Source organism: Mobula hypostoma, chromosome 22 (genome assembly GCF_963921235.1).
Source record: "Mobula hypostoma chromosome 22, sMobHyp1.1, whole genome shotgun sequence".
NCBI classification, from domain to species: Eukaryota; Metazoa; Chordata; class Chondrichthyes; order Myliobatiformes; family Myliobatidae; genus Mobula; species Mobula hypostoma.
In genome coordinates, this window is record NC_086118.1 from 32,297,912 (window position 1) to 32,320,675 (window position 22,764).

Genomic DNA, 22,764 nt, shown 5'->3' on the forward strand with positions numbered 1-22,764 from the left:
GTAAATTTATTGTCAAAGTACATATATGTCACCATATACAACTTTGAGATTCATTTTATTGCGAGCATATTCAGTAATCCAATAACCATAATAGAATCAATGAAAGACTGCACCAACAGGGTGGACAACCAATGTGCAAAAGACATCAAACTGTGCAAGTACAAAAATAAGAAAAAAGAAAAATAATTAATAAATAAGCAATAAATATCAAGAAGATGAGAAGAAGAGTCCTTGAAAGTGAGTCCATAGGTTGTGGAACAGTTCAGTGTTGGGGCAAGTGAAGTTGAGTGTAGTTATCCCCTCTTGTTCAAGAGCTTGATGGTTGAGGGGTAATAACTATTCCTGAACCGGGTGGTATGAGTTTCGAGGCTCCTGTACTATCCTCCTGATGGCAGCAGCAAGAAGAAAGCATGTCCTGGGTGGTGGGGGCCCCTGATGATGTACATTACTTTCCTGTGACAATGCTCTGTGTGGATATGCTCAATGATGGGGAGGACTTTGCCCATGATTAACTGGGCCATATCCACTACTTTTTTGCAGGATTTTCCATTTAAGGGTATTGATACTTCCATACCAGGCTATGATGCAGCCAGTCAATAGCTGTCTATCACACATCAATAGAAGTTTGTAAGAGTTTTAGATGTCATGTTGAAACTTCGCAAACTTCCAATTGAAGTAGAGGCACTGCCGTGTTTTCTTCGCAATTGCAGTTACGTGCTGGGAGCAGGACAGGTCTTTTGAAATGATAAAGGAATTTAAAGTTACTGACTCTCTCCACCTCTGATCCCCGATGAGGATTGGCTCATGAACTTATAGTTTCCTCCTCCTGAAGTCAATAATCACTCCTTGGTCTTGCTGACACTGAGCAAGAGGTTGTTATGGCACCATTCAACCAGATTTTCAATCTCCCTTCTATATGCTAATTTGCCACCACCTTTGATTTGGCTATGACAGTGGTGTTGTCAGCAAACTTGAAAATGGCATTGGAGCCTTGCTTAGCCACGCAGTCAAAACTGGAAAGTGGGTAAGCAGGGTGCTAAGCACACAGCTTCCTGGTGCACCTGTGATGAGGGAAATTGTGGAGGAGATGTTGCCAATCCGTAGGGACTGGAGTCTGAAAGTAAGGATGCAAGTTGTAAATAAGAATTAAGAAAATGTTAACAGCCACAAAATATGCTTTAGTTTGAGGCAATATTTTCATAGGCATTATGACCTTCATTTGTTTTATGTTGTGTTGGCCTCTGTAATGTTACTTTTGTTGTCTTAAGAATTGAAAGAATCTGGACCCAGACCAACTGAGTGATCAGGCATTTTTTGAGTTAGAGACTATAATGGAGCTACAGCTGTCTGCAGCTTGTATTTGTGTTAATGCATTGTAATCGTCTTTTCACAGGATTGTGTGCCAGTAAAATCAATCCCAATGGACCCCATATAAAGAGTCATTTAGATGAGATTAATCATATGAATAACAGTAGATGCTGATTACAATATGAATATATATTTGTGTTGTGTTTTTTTATTTACACAGTAGAATCAATTGCATTCGACTTTTAATGCTCTTCCGTTGCATTTTCATTTAATAAATCATTTTGACATGTATTGTCATAATGTGTCACTAATGTTGCCCCAGGGCTTTCAAGTATTCGTAACTAATAAACTAAAGATTGATAAATTGGATGCATTGAATTGCAGATTATTGTTGTAAGCTGTAAGATCTAAAAAGCAATAAGGTCACCAACATAAAAAATTCAAACGAGAAGGTTTCTTGAACTGTCGTTAAGACTTCACAAAATCTCTCATTTAAATACGCAGAAGACATAATATTGTCATGTTTAACAACTATTATTTGCTTATTCTTTTTATTCCTACTTCTCTTCTAATATTTATATATCTGTGTACTTGTAATGCTACTGTGACACTGCAATTTCCTTTGGGATCAATAAAGTATCTACGTACTTCTGGACCAAGTAAGTGAATGAGTTGGTCCTGGAAGCCACTGCTCCAGGCTACTTCACAACAAAATAAGCTTTTGATGTTTCTCTCTATAGAAGCAGAGGGATGAGGAACAGAATAGCCTTCATAAAAATGCCAGCTCAGCATTCCCAGTTCACTGATCAAGTATAAATGAGCTCCCTGAAATATCTGGGCCCTGGTGTCGTCGACACCATCTGCCATCCACCTGCTGCCCATCCAGTGTGACAACAGACCCAATGCTAAACCCATAGTCTATCCTGAAAGGTGCTCCCATAGCTAGAAAATAATTTATTGCCTAGGAATATCATTAAAGACACAACCCTGCTCACCATATTCACTCTTGAATGGGTCTTCTCCTGGTCATTTTTCTGTGTGAAGCTGGTACAACCTGATCATGAATATCCTTCCAATCATCATTCCCTCAAGAATACTTTCACAGCTAGTTAAGCCATGCTTCAGGAGAAATGGCTGTTAAATATATTGAATGATCGTGAATGTCATTCCTCCTTGGTCGTTCTTCGCCATGGAAGTGAACAGTGTCCTTCAAACCAACAGACACTCAGCCGGCAAATTTTCCAGAATAACTGCTGAGATCCAATAGGCATTTCGCACTCACCAGAATGTCATTATAGTGGTAGTAGTGATCACTGTGAGGGCGTTTAGGAACTTGGTGTCACTATCATGAATGTTCAGTCCAAAGGAAGGGTCTCAGCCCAAAACCTCCACTGTTCAATTCCCTCCACGGATGTTGCCTGACCTGCTGAATTCCTCCAATGGCTCCCTTTTTCCTCTGATTTCAGCATCTGTCGTCTCCTTTATTTATTTTGGTTTTCTTACTTTGTATTTTGCTCCCCTCATTCATAGTTATTTTACTAGGTTATAGGAACCATATTTTAATTTAACCTTTATTGCTCTTACCCATCTTTTCAAGTCTCAAACAAGAGAAAATCTGCAGATGCTGGAAATCTGAGCAACACGCTCACATTACTGGAGGAACTTTTTACAGCTATATCAGACATTGGTCAGACCCCACTTGGAGTTCTGGTTACCTCATGACAGGAACAATGTAATACTATAGAGAAAGTGCAGAGGTTGTTGCCTGTTTTGGGGGGTGTACCTTATGAGAATGGGTTGAGTGAACTTGGCCTTTTTCCCTGGAACAATGGAGGATGAGAGGTGACCTGATAGAGATGCATAAGATGGTGGGGGGCATTGATTGTGTGGATAGCCAGAGGCTTTTTCCCAGGGCTGAAATGGCTAACATGAGGGAGGCATAGTTTTAAGGTGCTTGGAAATGGATACTGAGAGGATGTCAGGGGTAAGTTTTCCACAGAGAGTGGTGGGTGCGCGGAATGCACTGCCGGTGGCGGTGGTGGAAGCAGATGCAATAGGCTCTTTTAAGAGCCTCTCAGATAGGGACATGGAGCTTAGAAAAACAGAGCGCTATGCGTTAGGGAAATTCAAGACAGTCCCTGGAGAAGGTTACGTCGTAGGCACAATGTTGTGGGCCGAAGGACCTGTAATGTGCTGTAAATGTTTATGTTCTATGTTCTGTGTTCTTACTCAGCAGGCCAGGCAGCATCTATGGAAAAAATAACAGTTGATGTTTCAGGCTGAGACCCTATGTTGACTGTACTTCTTTCCATAAATGCTGCTGGCCTGCTGAGCTCCTCCAGCATTTTGTGTGTGTGTTGCTCATCTTTTCATGTGTTTCTTTTTAAAGGAATCCAATATTTCCATTCCATTATTAACTATTACGTTCTAAACATACTCTGGCTCCCCTCTTACCTCTTCTCTTCTTCTCACCAGACAATCATCTCCCTCTGGGTCACCTCCTCTTTCCCTTTCTACAATAGTCCACTTTCCTCTTCTATCAGATACCTTCTTCTTCAGTCTACCTTCTCCACCTGTTACCTCCCAGCCTCTCACTTCAGCCCCCTCTCCCATTAACATTGATTTCCAAAGACAGTCATACTTGTGAAGTAACACACACAAAATGCGGAGAAGCTCAGCAGACCCGATAGCAAATCCGGAATTGAATAAACAGCTGACATTTCGGGCCGAGATCCTTCTTCAGGAATGGAAAGGAAGGGGGATAATGCCAGAATGAAAAGGTGGGGAGAGGGAAGGTGAAGCTAGATAGGTAGGAAAGCTACAGGTCTGGAGAGGAAAGAATCTGATATGATAGGAGAATGAACTATAGAAGAAAGGGAGAAGGAGGTGGGGAACCATGGGGAGGTGATAGGTAGGTGAGAAGAGATATGAGGCCAGAGTGGGGAATAGAGGAAGAGGGGAGGGTGAAGGGTTTTTTTTTACTGGGAAGAGAAACCAATGTTCATGCCAGCAGGTTGGAGGCTTCCCAGATGGCATATAAGGTGTTGGTCCTCTGTCCTAAGGGTGGCCTCATCATGGCACAAGTGGAGGCCATGGACCAACATGTGGAATGGGAATTAAAATGTTTGGCTACCAGAAAGTTCTGCTTTTGGTGGATGGAACAGGGGGGCTTGACAAAGTGATCCCCCAATTTACAATGGGTCTCACCAATGCAGAGGGGGCCTTGTCAGGAGCACTAGGCACAATAGATAACTTCAGCAGGTACACTGGTGAAGTATTGCCTCACCTGAATGACTGTTTGGAGCCCTGAATGGAGGTGAGGAAGGAGATAAATGGGTAGGTGTAGCACTTTGGCCACTTGCAGGGATAAGTGCCGGCAGGGGGATTAGTGGGGAGGGATGAATGCACAAATAGAATCATAGAGGAAGCTTGTAAAGTATATATGAGGAAATCTGCAGATGCTGGAATTTCAAGCAACACACATAAAAATGCGTGTGAATGTAGCAAGCCAGGCAGCATCTATAGGAAGAGGTACAGTTGATGTCTCGGCCCGAAACATTGACCGTACCTCTTCCTATAGTTGCTACCTGGCCTGCTGCGTTCACCAGCATTTTTATGTGTGTTGCTTGTAAAGTATATCCTTGAATTTGGCATGCAATTGCTACACCACAGGTGATCCAGACATTATAGAATAGGTTTTCAATTTCTCATTTTCTTAAATCGTATTTCATTTTGAACTGCCTATCCGGCACTTAGTTGGTATTATTTTGCTTTGCCTGTTTAAACTTTATACATAGAAGTAACTTCATTGAATGTTGTTCTGTGGTTGACATTGGTAGGGGAAACACACTTATTTTCCAAAACTGAGCATAAATTGTACCTTTTCATTTCAGTACATGGAACTGTTAACGTTATCTGATGTAATTTTCTGCAAAAAAAAAGCATATTTGAACATTGCAAAGCTGCTTTCAGCATGTATTGTGGGTAATAAACAAAACAATTTGTGATTTTAAATTGTAAATTGTTACATTTTCTAACTTAGTTTAAATAGTTGGAACATCTATTTGTTTTCAAGTTCTCAGTATAAATTTATTCAAGTAAGCTAATGGAAGTGCTTTGAAGGATGGTAGCACATGTTTAGAGGGAATTTGGAATGGAAGTCACATAATCGAGACTAGACAAAACTGCTGTGCTTGGAGATTTGATTGTTAATGCCATCTCCTAAGAAGCTGTACTCAATATAAAACAAAATATAAGTATGATCTACTGGCCATGTATCTTCCTCAATGTCCAACAATCTGGCTCTGAATGAACTTTATTATTTTATAAGATAAATCAGACTCATTAGAATCAGGAAATCAGGTGGCACTTGTGATGATGGAAAGAGTTCACATTCTGGATTATGATAGATTCTGCCCACTACATGAACTTCCTGCACACTTCCACTCACCTGACCTGGTTGATGCTCAACCTGAAACGTCATGTCGTCTGCTGCAGATGCTGCCTCACATGCTGTGCAGTTCCAGCATTTTCCTTCCAGCAGTAAAATATTAAGCTCTGTAAAGCACCAAACTATTTAGAAATACTAGTTTTCTGGAGACATTGTATTTCCTGTATATTTCCAGAAATGGCTAAAGTTGATGGAAATTTACTGATGGTGACTAAAATAGGGGAATATATAAATGTGAAATGTAGGCACATTGGAACCTTCAAAAGTAGTTGGATGATAAATCCAGTGTTATCATAAAATTTAATATGGTTCCTGGTTGGACTGACCATCAAGCTCTTTTCTTACTTTTATAGTTACACTAAAATTATGAGGGGGATTGATAGAGTTGACGTGGATAGGCTTTTTCCATTGAGAATGGGGGAGATTCAACCAAGAGGACATGAGTTGAGAGTTAAGGGGCAAAAGTTTAGGGGTAATGTGAGGGGGAACTTCTTTACTCAGAGAGTGGTAGCTGTGTGGAACGAGCTTCCAGCAGAAGTGGTTGAGACAGGTTCGATGTTGTTGTTTAAAGTTAAATAGGACTGCTATATGGACAGGAAAGGAATGGTGGGTTATGGGCTGAGTGCAGGTCGGTGGGACTAGGTGAGAGTAAGAGTTCGGCACGGACTGGAAGGGCCAAGATGGCCTGTTTCCATGCTGTAATTGTTACATGGTTTTACATGGTTTGTTTATCAATGTTTCAGTCTATATTCAAGAGCATGGCAGTGTGCCTTCTGATGGTACAGTCAATGGAGATGGTACTTCATTCATGCCACACCTTGGACATACTGTTTCAGGCCAATCTTCCATACAGTTGAGAGGGGTCTGAGCAGTTTCCTTTCCTATTACCTCAGGATTTTTCAGTTTGCCTTCCTCAGAGGCAGGGCAGCACATCTGGTTCCAAGGTCATTCTAACCACTCAACATAGTAGGGGTTAGTGCTATAATTCCCGATTAGTGCTATCACTGAATCAGGTATCAATTAACAAAACTTGTTCCAGTATCCAGGGGGAATGAGCACTGACTCTGATCTGAGAGAATATCTAGCGAAGACCCATGAAGTTTATAATATTTGTATTTCCAGAGTGGATGAGTCTGAAGTCAGAGTTATGCAGCACAGAAGCAGGACCTTTGAACCAGTTGGTCCATGATGCCACCAATTAGTTAATTCAGTTTTCCAGCCTGTAGTTCATAAGTCTTTCTGATCTATGCACCTGTCCAAGTAAGACTCTAAGTAGCAGTGGTGTAAGCAATTAAGCACAATCATAATAATTTATTGTTTCTCCAGCAAGATTATAACAATTTAGCATGGATAAATCTTCTGAATTTGGCTAAGCTCATGTAGAGTGTGCAGTTGTAATGGACAGTGGCTGAATGCTGGCAAAGAATGGCCTGATTTTCTCTCTGCATGTAATCTGGCTTATTGTGACTGCCTTGGCCTTGCATGAGTTTCTACTGAAGTGCATACAAAAATATATTAATATTTTTTACAATTGTAGATATTTTAAAATAACTGAGATTAATTTTTTCTTTATTGCATCAAGCTATCTGATGGATGATATTTTTGGAACTCTTACACTGTAATATCATTTATTTTCCAGCAAAACAACTTTAGGCAGAATTCCATTTGGCAAGAAATCAACGAATGCTGAAGTAGTGCAATCGGAAAATATCTTGTCTTGTTATTCTGATTAATGGCACGGTAGCGTAGCGGTTAGCGCATTGCTCTGCAGTAGCATCGATCACCAGTGAGGGTTCAATACCCACCACTGCCTGTAAGGAATTTGTACGTCCTCCTCATCATCTCATCGTGTTCCAGTTTCCACCCTCGTTCCAAAATCACATGGTTAAAGTTAGTGAGTCGTGTGCCTGCTATGTTGGTGTAGAAGAGTGGCAACACTTGCGGGCTACCCAGCAAAATCCTAACTGATTATGATCTGATCCAAATGATATATTTCAATGTATGCTTTCTTGTTTCAACGTGCGTGTGATAAATCAAGTTAATCTTTAATAAAAGAATGCCTACAAGGAAATAAATCTCAAGGTGACAAACTGTATACGTACTTTGATAATAAATTTACTCTGAAACTTCAACTTCGTTCTTTTCTGTTGACTTCAGTCCTTCTGATGTAAACTTTGAGAAGTGGAACAGAAGCCAATTCTCTCCTTAATTCATGGTCGTCAGCTATTTATCTTCCTTTTATCAATATATTTTGATACTTTTATCATACAAAGATATATCATTTTCTCTCAAGTTTATTCAGCATCCAGGCTTTAAGCAAAATGGTTCCAAGTTTCCATTATCTTTTGAGTAGCAAAGTGCTCCTGATTTTACTCTAAATGACTTTAAGACTTTGCCATTTGTTTTAGATTCTTGCACAGGGAAAGTAGTTTCTCTGTCTCTGTTGTATTGACAATTCTTTATCATGTAGTATTTCTCGACTAGATTACCCCTCAATCTTCTAAACTCTAGTAAATATGTATAATATCTCATACCAATTCACAAGAGAATCATCTTCCTTAATTTCTGGGCCACGAACGTCTTCAATGCACATGTCATCAGGGTGCAAAATCATGCAAAAAGACTTTTGCTCTGTTACCCATGGTGGAGGATATTAGGATAAGGTTGCTGTCAAGCGGATTGTGGAGAAGGTGAGAGGGGGAGGTTCAGTATTGAGAAAGTGCTGTGAATGGAAGGAGTGGGGCAGCAAACTGTCATGGGTGAGAGGATTGCAGGTGTTGGAGTAGATGATAAAAGAAGACTTGAGATTGGCTTGAGGGGGTGAAAATTAGAATTGGCGGGAGATTTTGGAACCAAAGTTAAAGCCAAAGTTCTGCGTAGTCTGTTGGAGGTGAGGGTCCTCGAATAGGGAAAAATTAGTATTGATCATGGAATAGTAAAGAAATTGAAAGATTGTGAGGGAGATTTCAAGGAGGAGGTTGAGAAAGATAGGATCTTCAGACAGAAAGATGGAGTTACCAAGAAGATGATTGGGGAAGCATTGAAAGAGAAACAAAAGCTTATGGAGGACATTGGTCAAAATTAGTTGGATTGAGACTTTTAATTACCACAGGGTCACATCTTAAACCTTTGGTTAAGATCCTCTCCCCTAGATGAGGTCTATAATGTCAAAATGCATGGCACAAAAATGGATCATATGAATGATGCCAGAGTTAGGTAGTAAACTCATTAATATCATTGCATATTCACAGTTGTATCAATATCTTGTTGCATTTTATGTACAAAGGATGTGGTTAGAAATCATAGAAATGACATACTCTAGATAAAATTATATTGTACAGAACACCGAAACAAGTGCCAGAGGATTTTCAGGTATGGCATTTTAATTTTCAGAAACTGGCATGAGAAAAGTAAGTAACAGGAAGAATGCAGTCATAGTTATGACTACTAACAATTTTCTTTAAAATGAGTGTCAGTCACGTCTTAATCCTGAAACCATCTCTCAGTCCTACGATATTTTATACTGTCACTTAGTCCCACTTATTCAATTTATGTTCAATCAATGATTCTGATATATTTTGTATTTGATTAAAACATAACATCTGATTTAGTGTTTATCTTTTAAATTAATTACCACTAAATTGCATTCAATATTGAACTTCAGCATTTATTATTGAAGTATTTTTTTCTACCTTTATGGCACATTATGGATTACACCGCTTGCCTTTGCCTTGCTGTTTCATTACTAGAAATATTATGCGGAAGACTTGGCAAATATTCCAGTGGATTGTGGTTCAAGACTTGTCTGAACCCTTTTAATATGTGACTTGAATGCAGTCAAATAACTTCTGTAAATACAGTGTGGATAATTATCAAGGTGAATATAACAGTTCCAAATCTGTCAGTTTGCATGCAATCTATGTGTTTCCAAAACTGCAATAAGGTTGTTTTAAGTAAAGGCACTCAAATAAAAAAAAACAGCTGTGACATTCTAAATTTCACCAGAAATACCTGAAGTAATCAAAAACAAATGATGCTTCCAGTAGATGAAGGAGTAGGGAACATTAAAGTGGACAATTCTGATTTGTTGAGATACTCAGAATTTATTAAAATAATGACCTGAGCAAACTTTTTCTATTGTTTTTCACATACTGAAACAGATATACTTGGATCATTTGTCTGCCTCTGATAGACCAGTCTGAGGGCTATCTGACCCCATGAAAATGCACTGTCAACTGGGAAATCAGTACCTTGGTTGTATGGACATTATGATCACATGGCAGTCTGCTTATTAACTGAGGCAAGAAGCGATGCTGCATGTTCTTTACTGGAATATTATTTGAGAGAAAAATAACTGAGTGAATATAGTATGACAGCATAGTGACAGATGAGAGACATTGAGCGAAAGTGGAATATTTAGTCTGTTTCTCTAGTGAGGGGAAAAATAGACTTCAAACTTTACTCCTGTTCCTGCCTATATTTTATCTATTGCTCAAAAATGAGAGATTCATAAACCAGTTCAATGCAGTTTTGAGCCCGTTAACTTTTAAATCACGGAGTTTGGAGAAGAACAAAATGGCTAGTTTATAATTTTGTATAATGAAATTGGAACAGACATGGTCCATTTACCATTCTCCGTGAAGCAAAGCATATCTCTCATCTTTGCCACAAATGTCGGTGGACAAGGGGGGTCATGTAGGGAACGATCCCTGCAGAAAGCAGAAATTGGGGGGTGGGTGGTGGGGGAAAGATGTGCCTGGTGGTGAGATCCCGTTTGGAGATGGTGGAAATTATGGAGAATTATGTGCTGGATGTGGAGGCTAGTGGGGTGGTAGCTGAGGACAAGAGGGGCCCTGTCCCTGGTGGGATGGCAGGAGGATGCGCTCAGGGCAGATAAGCACAAAATGGAAGAGATGTGGGTGAGGACAGAAATGATGGTGGAAGAAGGAAAGCCCCTTTCTTTGAAGGAGGGCTTCTCACTAGTTCTGGATTGAAAAGCCTCATCCTGAGAGCAGATACAGCAGAGATGGGGGTACTGAGAGAAGGGGATGGCAGTTTTACAAGTGACAGGGTGGGAAGAGGTATAGTCCAACTAGCTGTGAGAACCAGTGGGTTTATAAAAGATATCAGTAGATAACAGTCTCCAGAGATAGAGAAAGGGGAGGAAGGTATTGGAAATAGACCAGGTAAATTTGAGGGCAGGGTGCAAGTTGGAGTCGAAGTAGATGAAGGCAACAAGCTCAGCATAGGTGGAGGAAGCGGCAGCAATGCAGTTATTGATGTAGTGTAGGAAAAGTTAGGGAGTGATACTGGTATAGGCTTGGAACGTAGAGGACATCTATATGAGTTTGTTTCAAGAAATCCAATAGGAGTAATATAGGAAGTGTTTAACCAAAGTGTGATGAGGATAGGAAACTTGCAGCCATGTGAATGGCTGATGTAAATAGTATAATTATATTTAAAGGGAGCTGGACAAGCATGTGAGAGAGAAGGATATAGAGGATTTCACTGATGAATCTGATGGAAGAAAGGATGGCGTAAATAGACCAGTAATGCTAGCATGGATTGATTGGCCTGAGTAGGTTGTTTTTGTGCTGTGATTCTATATACAATATCAACGATTGTAATTTCTGGATACCAAACTGATCAGATGCCAATTCATTATGTATTGCCTGCAGGTGCATTATTGGAAAAAATATGATTGCAAAAGAAAAAAATATTTAATTTGTGTTATTTGCGAGCACAGTTTCTAAAGACGGGGTCTCTGATCCCTGAGACTACATACGTGATTTCAAAGGAAAGTTGCTGGGATGATTTAGATGTCAGATATCCTGAGCATGCACATTGCAGCAAACAGTTGCTGATCCTTCTGATAGAGCCGAGAATGGGTACTGACTTTGGTTCATAGGTGTTCAGGTCTAATGTTGAAAATTATCTTCCCACTGTTGAGAATGTGGTGAAGAAGTATGACTACCATCCCTATGTGTGTGCAACCCAGAGACATCATTAGTTCTCAAACTCTCAAATAACCTTTATTGCTTGTGTACTGCTTTGTATTCTACACGCATATTCTTAACATGGTAACACTTGTACCCTGTTCAGCTTTCTCAAGCTGCCACTTCTCATATTCTGCAGCTTTCATGATACTTAATTTATGATCAAGAGCCACTTATTGAAAGATTGACCCACCTTCAGAGTGAAAAGGAATTATTCTCCTTTTTCCTGACAATTATCTCTCTCTCTTCCGCTCATGCCCTGCATTCCTACCTTTATTATTCCATCTCCTGCTTCTTTTAGGTTCACACCCACCCTCTACCTTTCCCTGCCCCCCCCCATGGAAGTTCAACAGCAGACTATCTGCCGGAACCACCAGGCCAAGGTCGCTATGATATTGTAGTAGTGTTGTTCCTTATGATGATTATACTGATCCCAATCAAGTGTTCACCAAATTTGACTCTTTTCAAAGTTCAAAGTAAATTTTTTATCAAAGCACATATATGTCACCATTTACAACCATGAGATTCATTTTCCTGCGAGCATACACAGTAAATACAAAGAAACACAATAGAATCAATGAAAAAAACACACACAACACAAACAAACAATGTGCAATAAACAATGGACTGTGAATTACAAAAAAGAAAGAAAAATAAATAATAAGCATCGCGAACATGAGATAAAGCGTCCTTGAAAGTGAGCCCATAAGATGGGAGAACAGTTCAGCATTGGGCTGCGTGAAGTTATCCCCTCAGGTTCAAGAGCCTGAAGGTTGAGGGGTATTACTGCTTTGGAGCCCAGTGTTGCGGGCCCTGAGGCTTCTACACCTCCTTCCTGATGGCAGCACCGAGAAGAGAGCACGGCCTGGATGGTTGGGGATCCTTGATGATGGATGCCGTTTTCCTGTGACTATGCCCCATACAGCGGCGCTCAGTGTTCCTCCTCGGAAAGTCTCAGCTCATTTCCAACCTCTGGCATCACTCCACCTTTGTTATCCAGGGAACTCTCCAGGCACAACTGTACAACCCTGGTTAATTTGAGGAGTATGCAGCATTGAGGGTTAAACAATTTTAAAAGCTTGATATCTTTAAGCAATGTTGGAGTAAAACACCGAAAATAAGGCATTGAGCAGAATTCCAGAATTCGATTTTTATTTCTTGTGTATATAATGGTATCATTCATGTTATTAGAATGGTTCTTGCTGTATGAGCAACTTTGACACATTAAATCACTATGGCATCTTTTCCTCAAAATTTGATTTTCTTGCTTATATGTTGCAATTTTTACCCATGATCATGCCACTGGTTCATATCATATTTTGAGGAGGCAATTCTGGAGAGGTAATTTCAATGGAAATGGCACACAGTCCTTATTTCCTCAGCAGAGCAAGTGCGTAACAATATTTTATGGTGCTCCTCTGTAGGTCTTTGCTGACAGATGTTAAACTGACATCCTTGCAAAGCACACTCGCTATAAATTGATTGCCACATAGTTGTTTTTAGTTCTCAGAATTGGCTGGAACAACTTAGAAAAGAATGATACTGCTCTCTGCTGGTGTCTTGTCAGAACTACTGTGACAGACAATGCGTACTGGTGGTGGACGATTCTCCTTTCCTGACGTTGTTAGTACATTTGGATGTGCAGAAGTAGTTATCACTCATTAACATTGTATAACGATGTAATGTTAGATATATATCTCTTTTGTCCTCTGAGTTTAAGTACCTTGATTTCTTTGTATTTGAAACGGGACTGGGACACAGCATTTTACTTCTGCAGTATTTTGTATTAAACTTTGAAGACAATATATTTGGGCAATTACAGCCTCTCTCCCTGGGATAAGTGTCTGAATCTTACCCCTCCTGTCACTGATAATGGGCATTCAACAAAAATCAGAAAATTCCAGGGCAAAATGGTTCAGAGTTTGGCAAGAAAATGAAAAAGTCCATATGAAAAATTAATGTGCAACAACGAATGAATAATTGGGTAAGGCAAGATTTCAAAACTAGGACAAAATTACAAAATACACAAGTATCATACTCATTATTTGATTGGGGAGGAAATCTGTCAAAATAAACTATAAAAGAGAGATTATCTGCAGGTTATCCCAGTAAGTTTTCAAAGGTATTGATAACACTTAGTGATAACTTGCTTGTGCATGCAAAATAGTTGGCTTACTGATAAACAAAAGATATATCTGCAATTGGGTAATATAATCATAATACAGTAATTGTGAAGTTCTAGCAAAGTGTGTTGATTGTGGTAAATCATGGGCAAGTTCTTCTGTAGATAAAAACTTAATCCACAATGCGAAGCATTCTCAGCTATGACCCTTATGATGTATTTTTAAAGAAATATTAACAAAAAAAAGCCTCACTGAATTTTCCAACATCAGTAATCCATTCAGCTGAAATAATTATAGCCCACTTAACATTTTGCAATTATACTTTTCACAGAATATCATAAATTCATTGTTAGATATGAAGGGATGTTTAGTCCATCATAGTATAAAATTGATAGTGATACACAACTTTGGAAACTTATCCTGCATCTTGATCTAAGTCTAGTTGGCTTTGACTCATAAGTAGTTGCAGCTCTTTAATTTATGCTCTTTTCCCCCATTCTACTTTGACCCCTCCTGCAACTGAAGTCACAATAAATTCCAGATCATGGCACACTTGAATAAATTGAATTTATTGAATTACGGCATTAAAAAAATTTTCAGATACTGTCTTTAAGGAGACACATTGCATGAATGATGATTCATTTTTTTAAAGAAAGCTGCCTTGAAATGTTGTATTTTCCTTATGGATTTGATGTCCTTCTTAATGAAAAGATATATATATATATAATTTATTGAGGTTCAAGGTTCGAGGCCCTCAGTCCAAAGATTTTTGAGTTTACCTGAAAATTGTTGCAAAACTGGATTTTGTATGACAGTGATGTTCAGTACAGATGAATCGACAGCAGCCTATTAATGACAAAATATGCCTGGAATAGATACAAAACAGAGAGGAAAGTGAAAATGTCGCAATCATTTTAGTGCTACTGGAATATTGGCTTCTAATTTAGAGATGGTGAGATTTAGGGGATGTGTTTTCATTGAGGATCGGGTCTGGAATGTAATATCTTGACATCTCACACACTAATCATTATTATCGTTTAACTGTGGTTGGAAAATGTATTTGTCTTGCAAACGTTATTATAATTGTAGCAAATTAGATAGATGTGTAATTGTACCCTGTATAATGGACTGTAATTACATTTTAGCATACAGAAGTGTTCGTTTTCATACTGGTATAAGCAAAGCTTTTTTTCTTATGTGAATGTTTATGCGTAGGTAGCCTTCTCACTGATGTGCTTCTCATTTGTAGGACTGTAAGACAGAGTGGAACTAGAGTGTGGACAAAGACAATCCCTGCTGTGAGTATGTTAATACTAAATATTTACATGAGAAATCTGTCTCTCGCAGTGTGAATGTGGAGTTTTCTGGGCAGTGTGCTGGAATGTTATTGGGAACTTGCCAGCGATGGTTAACAATGTGGCTATTATACAATGTAGTTCTTTTTTTTTAAACAAAATGTATGTTCTATCCTGAATCGCAATGTTGTTGTATTTGAAACAGCATGTTCTGGTTAATTTGCATTTTAAAAAATCATTGACTGCCTTTATTGCAAAAGAGCTTTATTTTGATTTTTTTTATTTTGTTCATTACTTATGATGTGGTTATAAAAGAATAATAGACTAAATGCTTTGGAGAGGTAGTGTTAATTTGCTAATATACGTATATCTTTGTCAGAGATGAGCTACTTAATCTATTTTTACCTGTTTCTATGGTAACAATATTTTATTTACAGTATTAGCTGCTCCTGTTTGACATTGTCATTCTGACTGAGAATTAAGTAGATTGTTCTTACAGGGAGTTGACTGATAATAGGATGAATATATCAAAGATGGGACAATACTTGACCAAGTTCATAAGGTTAACCTCTGCTGTACCTCAGATATTCATTACTTTGTCTGAATCTGCTTTCTGCTTATTGAAATTCTGTTCGTATCTGTTGCACCATGGGCTTAACTCTTTCTTGCTAAATCCAGATGAATTTATTCTCCTTATGTTATTTCTCATCCAATGGATATGATATTGAAAAGGCTCAGATGCAAAGAGCTTTGGCCAGAAATAGAGGTGGAGATGAATTCAAATCGATTACAGATAAGAAGGTAGAGATAAGTCCAGATAGAATAGGATTGGAATAAATGGATTTCCCCGAGTTAGAAATAAGAGGAGGAAGATGATAATACATTCATATGTGCATAGAATGAGAATGTTTGCGTTTCATCAGTCACTTATTCTGAATTACCAATTATTAAACTTAAAAGATCTAAAGAAAAAAATAGTCAAAAACTATTTTGGTCATATTCAATGCAGATGTCAAATGCATTTTTTAATTGCTAAAGTTTGATTGCTTAATTTAAGGTGCATTTTGTATTTTCCTGTGTTGATGTGCATGTGCACTGTACTTGCAAATCCTATGAGTATAAAATTGAGAAAGACATATAACTGATTCTGGTATAAATAGTAGCACAGTGGAGCCCAATACTCTCATAACATATTAAGTGTGTAAAGTTTCTTCTAGCTTTTATTTCCTTCCATTTGATTACTGAATTTTCATCTCTTCTGCACTTCACTTAGTTCTTCATTAGCTCTTTCCAACAGAATTGACTTGCAGAAAAATGTGTAATTTTAAGCAACACGCACAAAATGCTGGAGGAACTCTTGGGTATCCTCTTCCTTGCCTTTCTCTCATGGCTCGCTGCCCTCTCCAATCAAGTTCCTTCCTCTCTCACCCTTTATTTTTCCCATCTACTTGGCTTTACCTATCACCTTCTAACTATCCAACTTCCTTTTTTTTATTCCAGCGTCTTCCCCCTTCCTTTCCAGTCTTGAAGAAGGGCTTCGGCCTGAAACATTGACTGTTTATTCATTTCCATATATATTTCCTGACCTGCTGAGTTCCTCTAGCATTTTGTGGGTGTTGCTTTGAATTTCCAGCATCGGTAGACTTTCTTGTGTTTATATATATTTTTATCACACCAAGTGAAATATAGAGACAAAAATACATTATAGGGATTAGGTGATATTTAGAAAACACCAACTTTACCCTAATGGTTAACTTCAACTCAAACTGCTTACAGTGGTGACCATGCCATACTCTCCAAGGGGCTGAAAGATCAAGCATGATTAAAGTCCATTCAACAAAGTGTATTTTTGAAAAGGTTCTCTGGGCATGTCTATGTGGAAGCTGTATCATACTTGGCTGTGATTCCAATTCAAATTTCTGTTCATTTCTAATCAGGGAGGCATCTGTCTCTCCACCATGGCCTTTTCTAATAAGTGTATGTCAGTGAGTAATTTCAAGAAGACTTGTGGACTTACCATTTGGATCAGAATCTATTGGGTGGATGGGATATGATTTCTCACATCCACTGTTCGATTGAATCTTATTGTTTAAGGATGGGATGAAATACAGGAATTCTAGTGTTATTTTTATTGTTGTAAGTTTTTTATTGGTCATTTAAAGTTAGAAATTATGTCTTTTTTTTGAAGTTGGATATGAATATAATTGATGATAATATTGCTGCTGTATTGCAGATAACAGAATATTACCCAGGAATTCTATATACCAATTCTACTTGGCTTTTGGTCTAAACGTTGGCTTCCAAGTGTTTGTAGTAAAAATTCAATCACTCTTGAATACCTAACATTTCATCATATTAACAGTTTAAAGTAGGTCAATAAACAACGTTAAAGCTTATATACTTGATCAGAGTAGAATAACGTTACCTCAGTGAACATATAAAAAAATATTTTAACTGGATAACCTTAAACAGCAATGCAGTATAACAATATTCTGACAGATTTGAGTTGGTGTTAGTTATCTTATTTAGCAAAGTCAACATTGCAAGTTTGGATTTTGTAGCAGAACTTTCATACAAGCTGAGGAGTGCTGCAAGCATCTTTTGTTTTGGGCAATGATTGGTGTTGTGATCCACAGAGTGGATTTCATATCCACAGTTTTGCAGGGATGGACTTGATTTTCTGTTGGTGAAAGTGTTCACTTCTCCCATGGGTAGTCTGCCGTTAGTTCACGAATCTATGTAATTAACTAGAGGTATTTTCTTGGGGACTTCAGCTGCATTGGATACATCACTTCAATCCCAGCTTTCTATTGAATGCTGAAGGGTTGATGGATCAGATTTGAATAAATATTCTTCAATAGTTATACTTTTTGCTGCTCTCTGCAGGGCAGGGAAGGTGCAGTACTGCACAGTCTGAGTTGCAAAGTCAGCCTGGCTTTTATCCTTTTATTGATAAGTCTGAAAATATTGTGTGATGTATCCTCTAAACCACTTCATTATTATCCAACTGCTGTTTAATTATAAGACCTCCGTTAGGTTTAGGATCCAAATAGAACCCAGTTCTAATAAGATTAAATTAATTAGGTTTAATCTTCCTAAATCTAATGGGATTTTTTGAGTCCACCTTAATTCACACAGTCTATTGGATCTAGTGGTTTTCTGCTCCAGTGCATCCACTTGTCGAATTTTCAAACATTGTCAGGTAATAATATTATAATAGAATATTTTTCAGTTTTTACCTTTCCTCTCCTTTGACTCTACCAAATGATTCAAAAAAGTCATCTTTTAGATCAGTCCTTTCCAGCCTAATTAGCTCAGGGCTTTCCAATCAACCTTTACCTTTCATTTCATTTCGATTCTCAATTCAACTGACATGATGGAATTCACAATGCTTTCTCGTGTAGGGAGCTAAACGGTTTTTGAATATTCCTGCCCAGCCACCCCCACAGTATTGTAAAGACCAGTACATGCATTACTGACAGGGCATGGTCTGACCAGAGCAATTTGATTCAAGATGCTTGCAGTCTCTTTGCTCTCAGGTCTAAGTACTTCAATAACCCACTGCTGATCTGTATTGGCTGAATCGACAGTCAGTCCCTGTTTTATTTCATATTCATTTTTGGCTATTTCAACACAAGGACTTGAGCCACTTACTTCTTCTGTTTACTTTGAGTCCTTTAGACTTTTCACAAGGTATACGCAGCTTTAGGTTTGAATCTGACCAGCAGGGCTGTAGCTGAGGCAGCAGAGACAGGATCAGCTTGGGTGTGGACCAAGTATGTCCAGAGGGGCAGATAGTCAGTGTATACATCTTTTGCAAACCCTTCAGTAGTTGCATAGACACCTGCAGATGCCAAGTTTTTAAGCTCACTAGTGGGAGGTGGTGCTTTAGAACTGCTGGCCCACTACCTTGAGGGAGTCTTGATCATAAGTGGGCCAAAACTCTTGAAGACAGGTGGCAGATCAACTGATGATCCCACTGGTGATAGCACAGGACAGTTAACATCTTAGTCCATGTGTATTTTCAATTCTTAATTCAATTCTATACCTCTTGATGGAGGAGAAAAGGTAAATGGTGGCACCTCAGTAAATAAAACTCCAGGGTTTATCAACAAAAGAATTTCAGGTAATCCTGACTATTCAGGCATTCTGTGATGGTTTTTTTTAATCGCCTTTTTCCTAAGGATCATTTGATCCTTCCAGATCCAGTGATATTTCCATGCTTTTGATCTATGGTAGCAATTGTTTCCTTTCTTTAATTTCTGTTGTTCTGGATGCATGGGGAGGAGGTAGACTGGTGAATCCCACTTTGTAACTCTTCAAAAAATCTGGTTGCTCTTCTAAAATGGTAAAACTCAGACACTAATTCTCCGACAGAGCATGAGGATAACCAGCTTTTGGGAGCGAGAGTGGTGGTTGTGAATGGTTTGTTTATTGGAGTGTGTATAAGCTGTTTCAAGGCATGTGAATTGATTAAATAAAACATGTAAAGGAATTGTTTAAGTGTGTACTGAGCATAACTTATGTTCCCAACCTCTGTAAGAAAATTTTATCATTATCCCTCGCAACTCAGATTGGCACCTTGGTTAAATAAAACTCTTAGAGTGGATTCCCTTAATGGAGAACATCTGTGCATGACTTTATTTAATGTGGGGAGGCTGATGCATGGGCAGCTCTCACATGTTCCGTGACAAATCAGTGTCTGGGTTCAGTGGCATTGAATGCAAGATAACTAGGGACTGGGAAGCCTTCTTTCGCAATCACTACTGCTGTGATATGCCATTATCTTCTGTCAGCTCCACTGTTGAGGTCTGAGTTGGATCATTCTTTGTCCCCCTTGATCTCACCACTGTGGATGACCCTACCAGAAGCTAAGCGCCAGATGGTTAAATTCTACATGACATCACTCTTAGGATCTCGGGAACTCACAAGCTTCTCCACCACGACAAGATAATGATATTTGGACAATGGTAAATGGAAATATCCAAGTGTAGCATGGTCATTAAATGCTTAGTCTGACAATTTTCACATTAAAAAAAAAGTTCAGAATCTGGGGCTTTCAGGCACCAAACTAACAGTTGTTGCTGCACCAGTTCATATGTTACACTTTAAATATGGAGTCCAGCGGCGGGACTGACTCTTACCAAGATCCTCCAGCTGGGAATTGGCCGATGTGGTTATATACCAGGGTAGATCCAGTACAGGATCCATAACTTCCCTGATTCCACTAGGGATATGGGAAGAAGGTTTCTGTTTAAAAGAAACATGACTTGCTTAATGATTTTAATTATTTAAATATTTTAACTATGTTTTAGAAAAAATAATTACAATGTTTAAATATTCTCTATTTAATTTTTTAATTTATTTTGTTAAAATGTTTTTGACTGTCAGAGCCAAAGTTTAGCATTGAACTCTCCATCCTCTGCAGCCCTCACAGGTGTGTCATGTTACAAAGACTACAACACTTCACGTACTACAACACTTCACGTTCCTTCTGAGTGTTTACTTGAAAGAGTAATAAGCACTCCTCGCACTTCATCAAAACAATCAAAGTGTGCCTTCTGCACTCCGACACGTTATTCAACGTCACTTGTGTTTTATTGGCCCTGATAAACTTTAGTTTTCACCCTTGGCAACAACAACATCGATTTATGTGGCGCCTTGAACAACTTTGAGCTAGCTTGAGATACTTTCCAAGTATTCATTGCTTAAAGAGCTTATAAATGCCGGACGCATTTTCTTTAACCTCTGTGTCTGTCACAGTGTCCACATCAGGATAACTGCTGATTTTACCAAGCCTTCCTGTATTGGATATTTTATAATCAGGGAGTAATAGCTTTGTGTCCATTACTTATCAAGGTTTATAAATTGGCAACCATATTATGTCTACTATTTGGTTCCTTCTAAGTTGATGGATTTTCCATTTTAAGTAATTTTAAACATTTGGTAAATATGTAAGAATTTTATTATATTGTTTGGTATATTTGTTACATGTTAGGCATAATTATAGTTTTAGTAGAACTATCAAGCCTAAGTATAGCTGACATCTATAATAAAATTCAAGAGCTATTAAACAAAAATAGTGATTTGCTGCTTGTTTAATATTTGGTGAATGCGGGGACTAGGACTATTCCTCCTCTTCTGCTTTGGTGAGAGATGGCTAGAGTTAACACATCAGTCACTGCGTTGGATGCCTTTCCCTCTGTAGGGTCTAGTGAGGTAGGAGGAGAGGAATCCTTGATGCAGACGTCACCTGATGCCCCCAAGACCTAGTAATCTTTATAAATTACTCTGGGCTACTCATAAATTTGCGAGTCTCCAAACATATTTCCAAGAAGAGCAGGGAGATCTGTCTTAATAACTATAAGCCAAAACAAATACATCTACTGTGATGAAGTGCTTTGAGAGGTTGGTTACAGTTAGAATTAGCTCCTGTCTGCGTAAGTACCTGGACCCACTGCAATTTGCCTACCTCCACATCAATTCTAGCTTGGCATTCAACACAGTTATCCCCTTGGTACTAATCAACAGGCTTAAAAATCTGGTGTTTAAAAAAAAAGCATCATCATTTTAAGACAGGGACGAGGCTGAAAAATCTCTCCAACAAGGTTACAGGTCCTTGGAGTCTTTTCCTAAAAGTGAGGTGGAGGCAGAGCCTTTGAACATTTTTAAGGCAGCTTCAGGCAAATAAAAGGGATGAAATAATACCTGAGGGTAGGCAGGAAGGCTAAGTTGAGTTTATGCTCAGATCAATCAGCCATGATATAGAATTTTGGAATAGGCTTGAGGAGCCAAGTGTCCTATTCCATTTTTTCTGGTTCAGATGCTCTTATGGCTTTCAGGCGAGAATGGCTTCATCCTTGCAGAGCATAAAAACTATGAAATAATCTGATTGGGCCCATTGGTCCCAATGTGAAAACTTGGTCAGATTTTTGTTTATTAAATAGGACTATTCCCGATGACTGATGTACCCCTTGCATTCAATATTGAAGTGCAAATTCTGAAAGTGGAGGTTCAACATGGAAACTTCAGGTAATAATGATATCTAGTACGCTAAAATGAAAAATGACACAATGACATTCAGTGTTCGTTCGTCAGATCTGCATTGCATCTGCAAAGTTCTCCTTATTTATGAGATCCTGTTGAATATTTATGATAATGCATGGTGTTCCTTCATGGTGGATTTATATCCAGAAAATAAGACCACATTCCATTGATTAATTGAAGTCTAGAGAACTTCCTTCATTTTATTGTTGATGAATCTGGATTAATACTTCATTCTCTTCAGAACTGTCTACTTAATGGCATCGAGGTTATCATCTTGTCAGTGAATACTCTCAAACATTACTTTGATTATACAATTTCAAGAATCTATCCATATATTTTTACATTCCAGCTTAATTTAATTGTCTGTTGCCTGCAACATATATGACACAAGCGACTGTAATTAGACACCTGAGGATTTACTTTAAACCAGTCCAGATGGGCTAAGTGTTTGAGCAGATTAAGTAAATCTGGCCGAGGTTTGTGATGGGCTAACAAACTACAAGGGGCTGTGCATCTGTACCTATCTGGCAGTTATTAACTGCTGT

General features: G+C 38.6%; 1 protein-coding gene across 13 annotated transcripts in view; it reads left to right on the plus strand.

Moving 5' to 3' along the window:
* Positions 1–22,764, plus strand: part of rbfox3a (RNA binding fox-1 homolog 3a) — a 1,578,835-nt gene that overhangs the window by 446,982 nt on the left and 1,109,089 nt on the right. For 12 of the 13 annotated variants that reach the window (XM_063074393.1, XM_063074392.1, XM_063074398.1 and 9 more), the window contains one exon: positions 15,127–15,175. The gene's annotated coding sequence lies outside the window, so the exon portion shown is untranslated. Of the gene's footprint in view, positions 1–14,706; positions 14,830–15,126; positions 15,176–22,764 lie in introns of those variants that run through there. The other variant, XM_063074394.1, reaches the window with a different exon arrangement.